We start from the raw sequence: 12,338 nt of genomic DNA on the forward strand, positions 1-12,338 counted from the left end.
TCAGTCTATTTTGTTCTTGAATACCCCATACCCAGTTTACCCTGTTAACATCTTAAATTAGTCTGATACAGTTGTGATTATTAATGAACCAAACTGATATTTCATGTTTAACTGAAGTTCATACTTTATTCAGATATCCTTAGTTTCCATTTAATATTCTTTTTCTGTTACAGGATCCCATCTACGATACGTTATATATAGTTGCCAGATCTACTCAGTCTTCTTTTCTGTGACAATTCTCCAAAATTCGTGTTTTTTTTTATTATTACGTTGACAGTTTTGAGGGGTACTGATCAAGTGTTCTGTAGAATGTCCCTCAACTGGGATTTATCTGATGTTTTTCTCATGATTAGAATAGGGTTATGGGTTTTGAGGAGGAAGACTATAGAGGTAAGGTACCATTCTCTTTCCATCACATGAAAGGTAAATGAAAATAACATGGTGTGCCATATTTCTGCTGATTTTGACCCTGATGCCCTGAATGAGGCAGTCTTTATCAGATTCCTCCACTGTAAAGTTTTCTTCTTCCTTTCTGTTTGCTTGTAAGCTGCTGGAATGCAACATACCAGAAATGGAATGGCCTTTAAAAAGGAAGTTTATGAAGTTGCAAGTTTACAGTTTTAAAAGGCCATAAAAATGTCCAAATTCAGGCATCCATAGAAAGATACTTCAACTCCAAATAAAGGGCTGATGAAGTTTGAGGACTCTCTCTCAGCTGGGAGAGCACATGGTGACGTCTGCTAGCTTTCTCTCCTCAGTTCATAAGGCTTCCTTGGGGGTGTTTTCCTTCTTCATCTGCAATGATCTCTGGCTGTGTGGGCTCTGTCAGCACTGTGGACTTTTCCCAAAACGGTTCCAGAACTCTTAAAGGGCTCCAGTAAGCAACCCCACCTTGAATGGGTGGAGACACCTCTCCATGGAAACAATGAAAAAGATCCCACCCGGCAATATTGAATGAAAATTAAAGAACATGACTTTTGGGGAATAGACAACAGTTTCAAACCGGCACACCTTCCTATTTTTTCATATTGTATTGTTTGCAAGCAAGTTACTATGCACAGCCTACATTTAAGGGGTAAAGCGTTATGGCCCATCTACCTAAGGGAAAGGTACCTATATTAATTACAGGACATTATTTATAGATTCTGAATTTGAAAATTTGCCTACTACTAAAATTTATTTGTAACTTTAAAATCAGTACTTGTTTTGGTCACTCATGGACATGAATAGAGTGGAAAAATATTTGAGTCATCCAGTGTACATACTCTTAGCCAAGGTCAAACTCTGCCTTTTTGTTGCCGTTCTCATATTGCAAACTACTGTCTTTTTCACAATGTTGTGCCTTATGTAAGTGATTTTGCTGTCTAAAATGGCTCCCAAGTGTGGGGCTGAAGTGCTGTCTGGTGTTCCTAAGTGTAAGAAGGCTGTGATGTACCTTACTAAGAAAATACATGTATTAGACTGCTATGTTCAGGCTGTGTTATAGTGCTGTGAGTTCAATATTAATGAATTAAGAATATACATATTAAATAAGGTGTCTTTAAACAGAAGCACACTGAAAACAAACCTAAGTATTGATCAGTTGATGAAAATGTTGTACCCGGAGCCCCATAGGAACCTAACCTTTTATTTCTCCTAGGAGTGACGGTTTAGTTTTCACTAATTCATTGTTTGTTTTGAGTTTATAGAACACAACTACCATAAATAATGAGAAACAACTACATTTGGAATTCATCTGCATGGGAAATTTTTCTAAGTCCTTCCACTTATTTATTTTTATCATTTATTTTATCAGTATGGACTTAAGGATATTTATTTTATACTTTGGTTTATAATACAATATTTCTTTCTTTACTTTTTGGTCGAATTGTTCTGGTTTTGGCCATTGGGAGGTATTTCAGTTGTCTCCTTGTCCCTTTGACATATCTTGCTGAATATATCTCCTACTTTAGTTTGTTTGCTTGTTTTAGTACTCCCTTGCTTCATAGAAAAATAGGATATTCCAGGCAGGTTTTGTTACATTTCCTGCACCAGTATTAGAATCAGCCATTTTTCTAAATAGCCCTGGTTCTTTTAATTGTAGAATGGTATTAGGAAGCAAATACTTGTTGCTTTGTGTGCTATTTGTTACTCTACTATGTGGCATCTAAGCCTTTTCAGATAATATAGCATGCAAATCTGCATATGCATACCACCTTTGTATATTCACATATTTATAATTTTAGTATCTTTGCAGCCATCTGTATCTATATTAAACTAAACATGAGTTAATATGCTGTCTACAACTCTAATCCATTAACACATGGATCATTCCAGCCTTGTTCCCTTGCTTATCTGACACCTGTATGCATCAGTGAGGAACCCTCCTCTGACCACCTGCCAGCCATTGACTTGGTTGTTCAATTTCAGTGAACATGTATAGTGGTTTCAGAATTGTTAACATGGGGAACAACTTTATCAACTAGAGCACAGTTCTTAAAATACAGTTGATTGACCGCATACATAAGGTTCTGCTACATCTCATATATTACCCCTTCATGCCCTAAAGAAGTTTTCTCATAGATTTTCATTTAAGTATATCTTTAAAATATCCTGTGTTAACTTGCATCCATCTTTCTCTTGGGTGAGGACTGCCCAGGAATGGGCCTTTTTGTGTCTATGACGTTGCTTTTCACAGCTTTTCTTTGAGAGTCTTAGTACAATCTTGGAAGCAGGGTTGCTGTATGCTGAAGGTCTGACAGTAGCTCTTAGCCTTGCCTATCTTAGGTAGTTACACTGTGTGTTTTTTACTGGTGTTCCATGCTTGATTTGTCTCTGATACCCTAAGTTTGGAGTTTTCTGATAAATGGAGCACTAATGCAATATCAACTTTTTAAACTACATTTTAAGCTTTTTTTTTTTTTTAAGTCAGTTTCTTTTGCCTTTAGACTAACAGGTTAATTTGCAAAGTTACTTAGGTCAGTATCTTTCTCACCCATTACCCTAAGTAAAATTGTGTGACATATTTGTTACATAGTTAGATTCTTTTATTATAGTCTGCATTCCATTCTGGGACACTCCAAATTCCTAACTTTTTTTTTTTAAGTTGCAGGCTTTAAGATTCACTCTGTGTTATAAAGTTCTATCAGTTTTTACAAATGCATCACCATTACACTGTCATAGAGAGAAATTTCATCTTCCTAAACAAACCGTCTATGCTTCATCTATTCAACCTTCCCAAGACCTAAGCCTCTGGCAATCACTGACCTGTTTAGGTTCTCTACAGTTTTGCCTTTTCCAGAATGTATTACAAATGAAATAATATAGCGTATGGCTTTTTTTTTTTGGACTGGCTTCTTTCACTTATAAATACGCATTTCAAATTCATTCATGTGTTTGCGGATCAATAGCTCATTCCTTTCTTGTCACTGAATTGAATTCCTGTTATGGATGCAGCACAGTTTGCTTATCCATTACCTAATGAAGGACATTTTAGTTGCTTCCAGTTTTTGATGATTATGAACAATGCTCCTATAAATATTCATGTGCAGGTTTTTGTGAAAATATAAATTTTCAAATCAGTTAGGTAAATCATAGAAGCACAACTGCTTGATCATACAGTTAGACTATGTTCGGCTTTGTAAGAAATCGCCACATTGCTTCCCAAATTAGCTTACATTTTCCATTCCTATATGCACTGAATGAGAGCTCCTGTTGCTATGTGTACTCACCAGCAATTGCTATTGATAATTTCTGGATTTTAATTAGTCTAATATATATAATAGTGTCTTCTTGTTTCTAGTCATGAGTAGATTATTTATGTATAGTCATATATTCCTGTGAATGTTATTAGCATTCCATTGACTTCAATAACCAGTTTTCAGACACAGGGGTATGTGAGTTCTTTTTATTTTCCTGTTATCATGCCCAAGATAATTCCATCCATTAAAAAATGATTAAGTAAAACAAATATGGAATTACATCTGAGTATTCTCTTATTGTCAATGATTTTTGTTGATTCAAGGAGGAGCAACAATACAAAATATGCTCACAACTTATGGCTTAATTTAAGTACTCCAATTTTCTGTATTGCAATAAACCTAGTGTGCCAAATGGACTCTCTAATGCAATATAGAAAATTCAAATCAATACTACAGAGGTAACACAAGAATAAAATACCAAATAGTGAAACAGTGAATAAACATTAAATATAATTGTCAACCAATTAACAAGAGCAGAATAAGGGTGAGGTAGCTGAAAATAATTTAATAAAGTAAGAGAAAGAAGCTGAGAGAAAGTTTTTGAACATAATTGTCCCTGATAACTCAACCTTTCAAGTATCAGTTTTATTTTAAACACAAACTATCACAGAGAAGACAATCATCTGTTTTATAGCAAATATATTTGTTCATGATTAAATGCAGGCTTGATAACTAAACTTTTATTTCTGCTTTGTCTACAAATATTTGAGCTACAGCTTAGCTCCAAACTCAGCCTTGTCATTCCTCTTTTCTACCATTTCATTTTAATCTGCAGAAAAAGCAGCAATTTAACTCCCTTGGGAACCAGAAATCTAGTGATCAGGGACCCCAACTCAGGGTAAGCATTTTTTATCTTTCCACAAAAACAGTATACTATATCCTTAGGAGTTATGTTGGGAGGATAGTATTGGATAAGTGCCAGAGAATACAATTTTGGGGCATGATTGCAACCTACTACCCTCCCTCTTCTTAGAGTGGCCAAATTAATAAATAATAGCACAGGATACCCAGTTATATGTAAGTATTAGATAAAATGAAACAAAATATTACACAGAACATACTTTCACTAAAAGCTCATTTGTTGTTTCTCTGAAATTCATATTTAACTGGACATCCTTTATTATATCTGGCAATCTGCCTCTACCTTCATCAGTTAGTTTCTAAGATTAAGAAAAGAACAGGACTGTGAAGATAAAAGAGGAAAAGACCGAGGGTAATGGAAGACAGTAATGCTGTGTAGAAAGAGAGAACTTAAGATAGAATAAAATATTTGAAGATTCTTTATTTCCTTTTTAAGTAACCATAATACTGATGAACAAGGGTTTCCATTTAATTTTTAATTTTTAATTTTTAATTTTTTTGACATGGGCAGGCACCGGGAATCGAACTCGGGTCCTCTGGCATGGCAGGCAAGCATTCTTGCCTGCTGAGCCACCGTGGCCCACCCGCCATTTAATTTTTAATGTCTCTGAAATTACTCATCCAAAATCCTCTTTTATGCTTTCAGAGATACTTATGGCAAAATTTTATATAAATCTCATCCTGTCCTTCTAACATCTTTCATTAAACTTGATTTTTTCTGTAAGCATTGGTGCTCAGGATAAATAATAATAACTAAAAACTTGTTTGGCTGTTTTTCCTTCAGTTATTTAATTACCAGTAATCCAACAAGGCAGACACTTTTATATACCTGTTTTAAAGCATTTATATACATACAAATGTGTTGCAGATACCACATTAAAACATAACATACATTTATATAACCAATATACTAAATTTATCTTTGTAAATAAAGAACTTCCTTTTAATTCATGCATGGTTTTTGCAGCACAACCTGATTGTAAGTTGAAGATCACCATTTTGTTTATACAAAAACATATCCATCTTATATAGTTGAAGTTTTTTTACTTACAATCCATTACAAATACTAAATTATCTTTAAAAGCTAAAGAACAATGGCTGTAAATTTATAATGTAAAAAAAATCCCTACATGTTTATGATTTAAATGATTCTGAGAGGGGTTTATACTTAAATTTATTTCTATTTGGGTTTGCTCTCCTATCTGCCCTTTTTGAACAAGTCTGCAGTTTCATTGTGATATACAATATAGGAATTGTCAGGAGAATGTGTTCAGAATTTTGAAATACAGAAATTTAGCATTGTTAAGTCAATGTTTTTCGTTACTTACTATTACAGCTTGATAGAAAAATTAAGGCTATTTGTGGTTTTATGTATATAACATGCACGTTCTATATCATTTATATGCATTCTACATTATGTATATTTTATAAATATATGTTTACCTTATAAATGAATTATCCACATATACGCATATATATCACACATTTCCTAAATTTTACATTAATACAGCCACTGAGTTTGATGTCATTAAGCTGCAAACATTATGTGTATAGGATTTACATTGTCACTACAATTTAATTTCTAGACACTCTGAAATTAAAAGAAGCTTCTCATATTAATTTTTAGCATCACGATATCATCATGCCAAAGAACATAAACTGTTTTTGCAGAATAAAATATCTCATTTCAGATATGAGATCTGGAGCAATAAGACTCATCAAAACAAAAGTCAGAGATGGCAAGACAACCAAGAGCAATACATAGTGTTACCATTAAATCTGATGACTATAAAACACTGTTTTTTATATAAATATATAATTTCTAAATAAGTAAAGCTGGCTTGATTCTGTTTTTAAATAGTAAAATTTAATATTGTATTGAGCCATTTGTTTTATAATACTTGCTGCAAATGGTAAATATATATATTACCATGTCCTCCTGATGGCTAACAATGGGTTAGACTATAAATGAAAGTCAATGAGGTAGGTATTCATTTTATTACCATTTATATCATGTTTTTCTAAGCACCTTGTGCAATGCTAACAGAGATTTAAGGTTCGCTACTTTTTCTTTTGTTGAAAAATATGAATCTTGGTAAAATTTAAATAAAGGCTCTAGGATATTTTGTGATGAAGACCTTGATATATTTTGTGATTCAAAACTTCGGAAATCAAATAAGGCAAGACTTTTACCTGAAAGACACCCAGCGACTGACAGAAATAGAATTAGTTTCCAAGAGGGAGCCATCCTTGGTCACAGGGTCTTTTGTGTCCCAGTGAGTCAGCAGCACTGAGGTTTCTTCATTAAAGCTTTCCCTGTGGAGATGGGGAAGAGGTTTTAAAAGCAGAGAACATAAACAGGCAAACAAATACAAACGAACTAAAAAGCAGGTAATAACATAATAACAACTTTTTAATGCAAAGGTCAGCTTAATATGTCATTATTGACAATAGTAATACAGTTTCCATTAGAATCCCTTAAACACACAACACAAAAACTTGGAGGAAGAGATTATTTTCCCTATCATATTTATTTATACTGAATACTCTCTTAAGGATAGTAAAAGCATCAGGTTCTAATGGGGATGATTTTTCCTCACAGGGAATTTATAATAGCTATATTTATTATATTAGATAAATTGTTGGACAAGGAAAAGGGGGTGGAGGAACTAGTTTACACTAGTATAAACTCTGGTCTAGAATACAACTAATGATCAGTTAGCAATGATTTTACACGTTGTGCCTATATCCCATCTAAACCTCCACGCTGGATTTTTCTCATTTAATTATGAATGTCAACTGCCTTAGTTTTTAATTCCTGTGATAATCTGTACTGCGTTACAGTGCCCTGCATTGGTGAGTTATCTCTCTCTCAGCATCTTTGGCTAGCCAGAACTTAAGGGAAATAAGGATTTTCATGAATATTTTACATTTTTTTGTCTAATGCCATTTGATAACAATGACAAGTGTAGAACATTAATCTCTGTTGGTTCTTCTTTTCCCCTGAAACATATGATAAATATAAAAAGAATATAAAATTCTCCAAGAGCCAGACAAATGGGCATTGGAAATTTAAGACAAGTGTCCTCAGAAGTTTTAGGTGTCATTTATTCATCTTTGCCAAAAGCAACTGAGAAATACTAATACAGTTTGATACTATTCGCCTCTTAGAAACTGGTTTTCCCTATTGTCCTCAAGGTCCAGGTTTTTCTTTCCATCTGTTAGGTAATACCTTAAAAATACTGATGGGCATTTTTTTTTTTTTCATTCATCAGGGTCATAATTTAATATAGTGCTGCCAAAGGACGGAAATCCCTTGTTAGTGAGTCTTCTACCTGAATAATATTTGCTCTATTTTATTTATCTGTTTTAAATCAAAGCCTTGGTAGTCTTTTAATTTTATGGTTGAGGAAGAAAGTTAATGAGTTAATAATGGTTGATTTATAATCCACCTCTGCTAAAAAAGACATTTTCTTCACCTTTTTTTTGCTAAGTAAATATTATCAGAGATAACAAATCAGAAGCATAACAATGACTCTATAGCCACAGTTTTGACTTTTTATTTTGAAATAATTTCAGTAGAAAAAATATTTCAAACCCTATTCAGAGAAGTCCAACATGCCCGCACACGGCTGATACACAGACCCATCAGTTTCGATATTTTGTCACCTTTGCCATATTATTCTCTTTCCTTGTCTCCCTCTCTCTCTTCCTCTATCTGTTTTCTGAACGTTTAAGAGGCAGGCTGCACACATTATACTCCTTGAACACATAATACGTTCCGTGTACATTTCCTGTGAACGAGGGTATTCACCTATGTAATGACTTTAGCAGCAGTTATCAAGCTCAAGAAAGTTAACGTAAGTGTAAGGCTGACACTCTATAGTCCAGTTTTTTCTTATGTGTTTATCATGTCTTTTTTGAACTTTTTCTCCTCCATTCTTAGAACTCAGGCCTATAGTTTATTTTTAGAGTTTAAAACATTTTTGTTATTTATAAACTGCCTCTTACTGGAAAGGAAAAGAAGAAAACCAGTACATCAAACATAACAAATAGAGACTTAAATTACGATTCTTGAAAATGCATTTTAATTTGGAATTTTTCAATCTGTGACAAAATTGGCCTTTCTTGGACTGTGGACTCTGACAAGTTAATCTAGTTTTGGGTCTATTTTTGATTAGCTTTGGCTCAGCCCCATGCTCCTGAAATGGTACTTCTGTTCTCTATGTATCATGTCCTTCTCTGTTGTCTAAAACATCTTCATCAACAAATGCAAACCTTATGTCAAACTTATATGCCATCCACTGTCAAAGGGAATGTCAAAGGGAAAAGACACAGGGAAATTGATTGCAAGCTAAGAAACAGACAGGGTTCTTCAAATGTACTAATGATACAGCACTATCAAAGAGGAATCAAAGCTTATAGATGGTAGGAATGGTCCTCACAAAGCTTGAAAAAGGCCATGCTCTTAGGCAAAGATCTTAAAGTTTGAGTTGGGGGTGCATGGAGAGTTGACGATGAACAAATGGCTGAATAAGGAAATACCAGAGAATGATACGTACTATGAAGAAAGCCACACCGAGTGAAGGGACATTGGGTGACCAGAGGACAGAGAGGGCTGCCTTAGTAGAAGGTGGTTCATGGCTAGCCTTTTTGATAAGATAGCATTTAGGTTCTGAATTCGTGTCTTCATCATGCTATCATGAAATAATCTTTATGGATATACTCTAGGCACATTTTTCTTCTATTCTCAAATATAAATGGTACAATGACTGATTACTGAATGTATCCTTACCAAGTTAAAATCTCTTCAAAGAAAAACAAGAAATGTCTGTGTGTTTGTGGGTATATGTGTGTGCACACAATTTCAAGCATTAATGCTTGGTGTTTTTAAGTTACCTGGCAACGAAAACTAAAAAAAAAAATTGTTCTTTAAAAATCATTATTTTTAAGATAACTAAAATATATTCTTTGTTTTTTGCTTGCTTCTCTTCCATTTCCTACTCATCCTTCCAGTCCTCCTTATCCTTCTCATCTTCCTCCTTCACCTCCAACTTTTCTCTCTCTTTCTTTTTTAGAAAAAGGTAAAACACAAATTAAGCAACCTTTAAGATTTTAAAGTATATAAAACAGGAAAAAACATCTTTTATTCAAAAACAAATTATCCACTACTCTAATAGATCCATGCATCCAAACAACAAAACAATTTAATTAATCACACATATATTATGTTCTTACTATATACCAGGTTATATTATAATCACTGAAGAAGTGTTATTAATCAAGTAAGAAGAATGTTTATTTAGTGATATTTTAATGGAGATTGACAACTGCACATTAAACTGTGGTGCATGCAGAGACTGAAAAGCCATCAATACTAATCTGGAAACTATCAAATGGATATATTAATATATAGTATCCCACAATTTTAAAATAACTTACTTAAATGCTTAGAATGTATACCTATCATCACCTTTGGTATTCAAATAACAAGTTATGAAATTATATAAAGTTTATTTGCAATGCTTTTCCTTGATTCATTGCAAATATTTGCCTGGAAAGAAAATGAGGTAGATTTCTCTGTTAGGATATAGTAATGAATTATAAAGAATAAATGAGTGGGCTGCCTGGCTGGACCTACTTAGGGTTTTCAGGAAACATGGAAGCGGTGGTGGTTGGAGGAGTCTAAGGATTCTTGTGACGGTCTCTGGCTGTCCTCTGAGAGGAGACAGGAGGATGTCACTGGAATCATCTTCCTCTTCCTCGCTATTATCCTTGCCTTCTCCCTTTCTCTCGGTACTAGAGAGTACCACTAACACTTCCCCACCCCAATGTCCTACGTCACTTCCCGGAAACTGAAGCGTATTCTGTACTGGTTTGCCAGTTCGGTAGGCCCCCAGCATGAATGTTTCCTACAGGACTTGGTAGCTAAGGCAGTGCCAGGAAAATTACAGCCACTCCTGCAAGGTCTGGAGCGAATTAGTTTGTCCGGGGCAAACCGACCACCTTGCATCTTTGAGCGCCAGCTACGTTTTCAGGATCAGTGGTTTCAAGGGTGGGTTGACGAGGAGTGCAATGCATTTGTTAAGCAACTGGAGGTTAGTGAACCAGAATTTATAGCAAAGGTTTACCAACCAGTGGCTGCTACAGCTGGGAAGGACTAATTGGCATTAAAATCAAAGGAAGACAACCACAGCTGATGGAGTTGAGGGCATGCCCTTACCCTGAGAACTCAATTCAGATGTGCCACTTGAAGATCTGGATACGTAACCTGATTATCTGACTGAGCTCGTTGACCACCACGACCATGGTTATTTTAAAGTTAATAGCAAGTCAACTGAACTCCTAAGAAAATCTAGATCCTCAGTGTGCCTCTCAGCTTGCTGCTTTCCAAGGGATGTCAAACACCCAAAATGTGATGGCTTCTTTCACAATGCTAAAGAAAAGGAGCTGGAGTACTATAACAAAGTTTTGCCCTGCCACTGGCCCATGAGGTATACAAAGTAGAATCCTCCTACCTCAAAGAATAAGGGTAATAAAATGCTATATTTTTTATAGTTTAGCTTGATTCAGATGCTGGTTTATCACCTTTACCAGATTCTGGCATAACTATGTGATATCCCAACCACTAGCTTTCTGAGTGATGATTTATTAAAATTTATGAAAATCAGGAGTGTGGAATAATTAGTTGCTCCCTCCTCCACTGATGTTTGTTAGAATCCAAATAATGAGTCTTTTCTAAAGCATATGTGATAGCCTTGGTGTTCCTATACTCTAACTTCCTTCTACAATAATATGAAAACCCTATTTTTCTTTTTTGTACCTATGTAAAGAAATGGATTTCCAGGAAAAAAAAAAGAATACATGAATATTAAGATTGATTGCATGGACAAATACAAAAAAAAAAACACAAAACACAGAACTTAACAGGAGTATGAAATAGAACTAATATAGATTTATTGCATAAAGAAAATAAAATATGTTACCACTTGACTACTAAAGTTAGTTTGCCTTGTTTTAAAAGATGCATATAGAAATCTGCCTCGTTAATCTTGTGTGGGTATGTGGAGAAAGACAGAGAAAGCTAGATTTCCATAATTGCCTGTTGACCTCTTTCTCCAGTTCCACTGCAATGAACTTGTTACAGTCTGACCCCTTACAGTCCATCCTCTACACAGCAATTGGAATTATATTTTAAAAACAAATCAGACTACATTTTCCTTTTCCAGTAGCATATTCTTAAAATAAAATCCAAATTTCTTATATAGTCTACAAGTCTCTAGGTAATCTGGTCCCTGCCTAATTCCTTAGCACTCTCCCTAACTCACTCCATTCCCCCAGACTGGTTTTCTGGCAGCTCCTCAGATGTGCCAAGCGCTTTCCATCAGTTCTTTCCCTCATTGCACCTTTAAATTATTCAAGTATCTGCTCTACAGAGCAGCCTTTTCTGAGCACTTGCCTTGACATTGAAAGTTCATCTTCCTGCCAGTTCTTTCCCTAATTTTCCTTATGCTTCCATCATCTTATTTTTCCTTCCTAGTGATTTTCAATGCCCAAGGTTACACAATTTATCTATTTACTTCTCAATTATATGTTCCTCCTGCTGGACAAACCAGGAAAACAGGAATTTTTGCCTTGTTCTTCCTTATAGCCTCAGCATTTAGAATGGTGCATAGCAGTTAATAGGTGTTCAATTTATATTGATTGAATAACAATTATTGAATTAATTGACCCTTC

At 34.7% G+C, this 12,338-nt stretch overlaps 1 pseudogene; it reads left to right on the plus strand.

Moving 5' to 3' along the window:
* The first annotated feature begins 10,312 nt into the window (after positions 1 to 10,312).
* On the plus strand, positions 10,313 to 11,102 carry LOC143643364 (uncharacterized protein C14orf119 homolog; annotated as a pseudogene).
* Positions 11,103 to 12,338: the final 1,236 nt, after the last annotated feature.

Source organism: Tamandua tetradactyla, chromosome 8 (genome assembly GCF_023851605.1).
Source record: "Tamandua tetradactyla isolate mTamTet1 chromosome 8, mTamTet1.pri, whole genome shotgun sequence".
In the NCBI taxonomy this organism is placed as follows: Eukaryota; Metazoa; Chordata; class Mammalia; order Pilosa; family Myrmecophagidae; genus Tamandua; species Tamandua tetradactyla.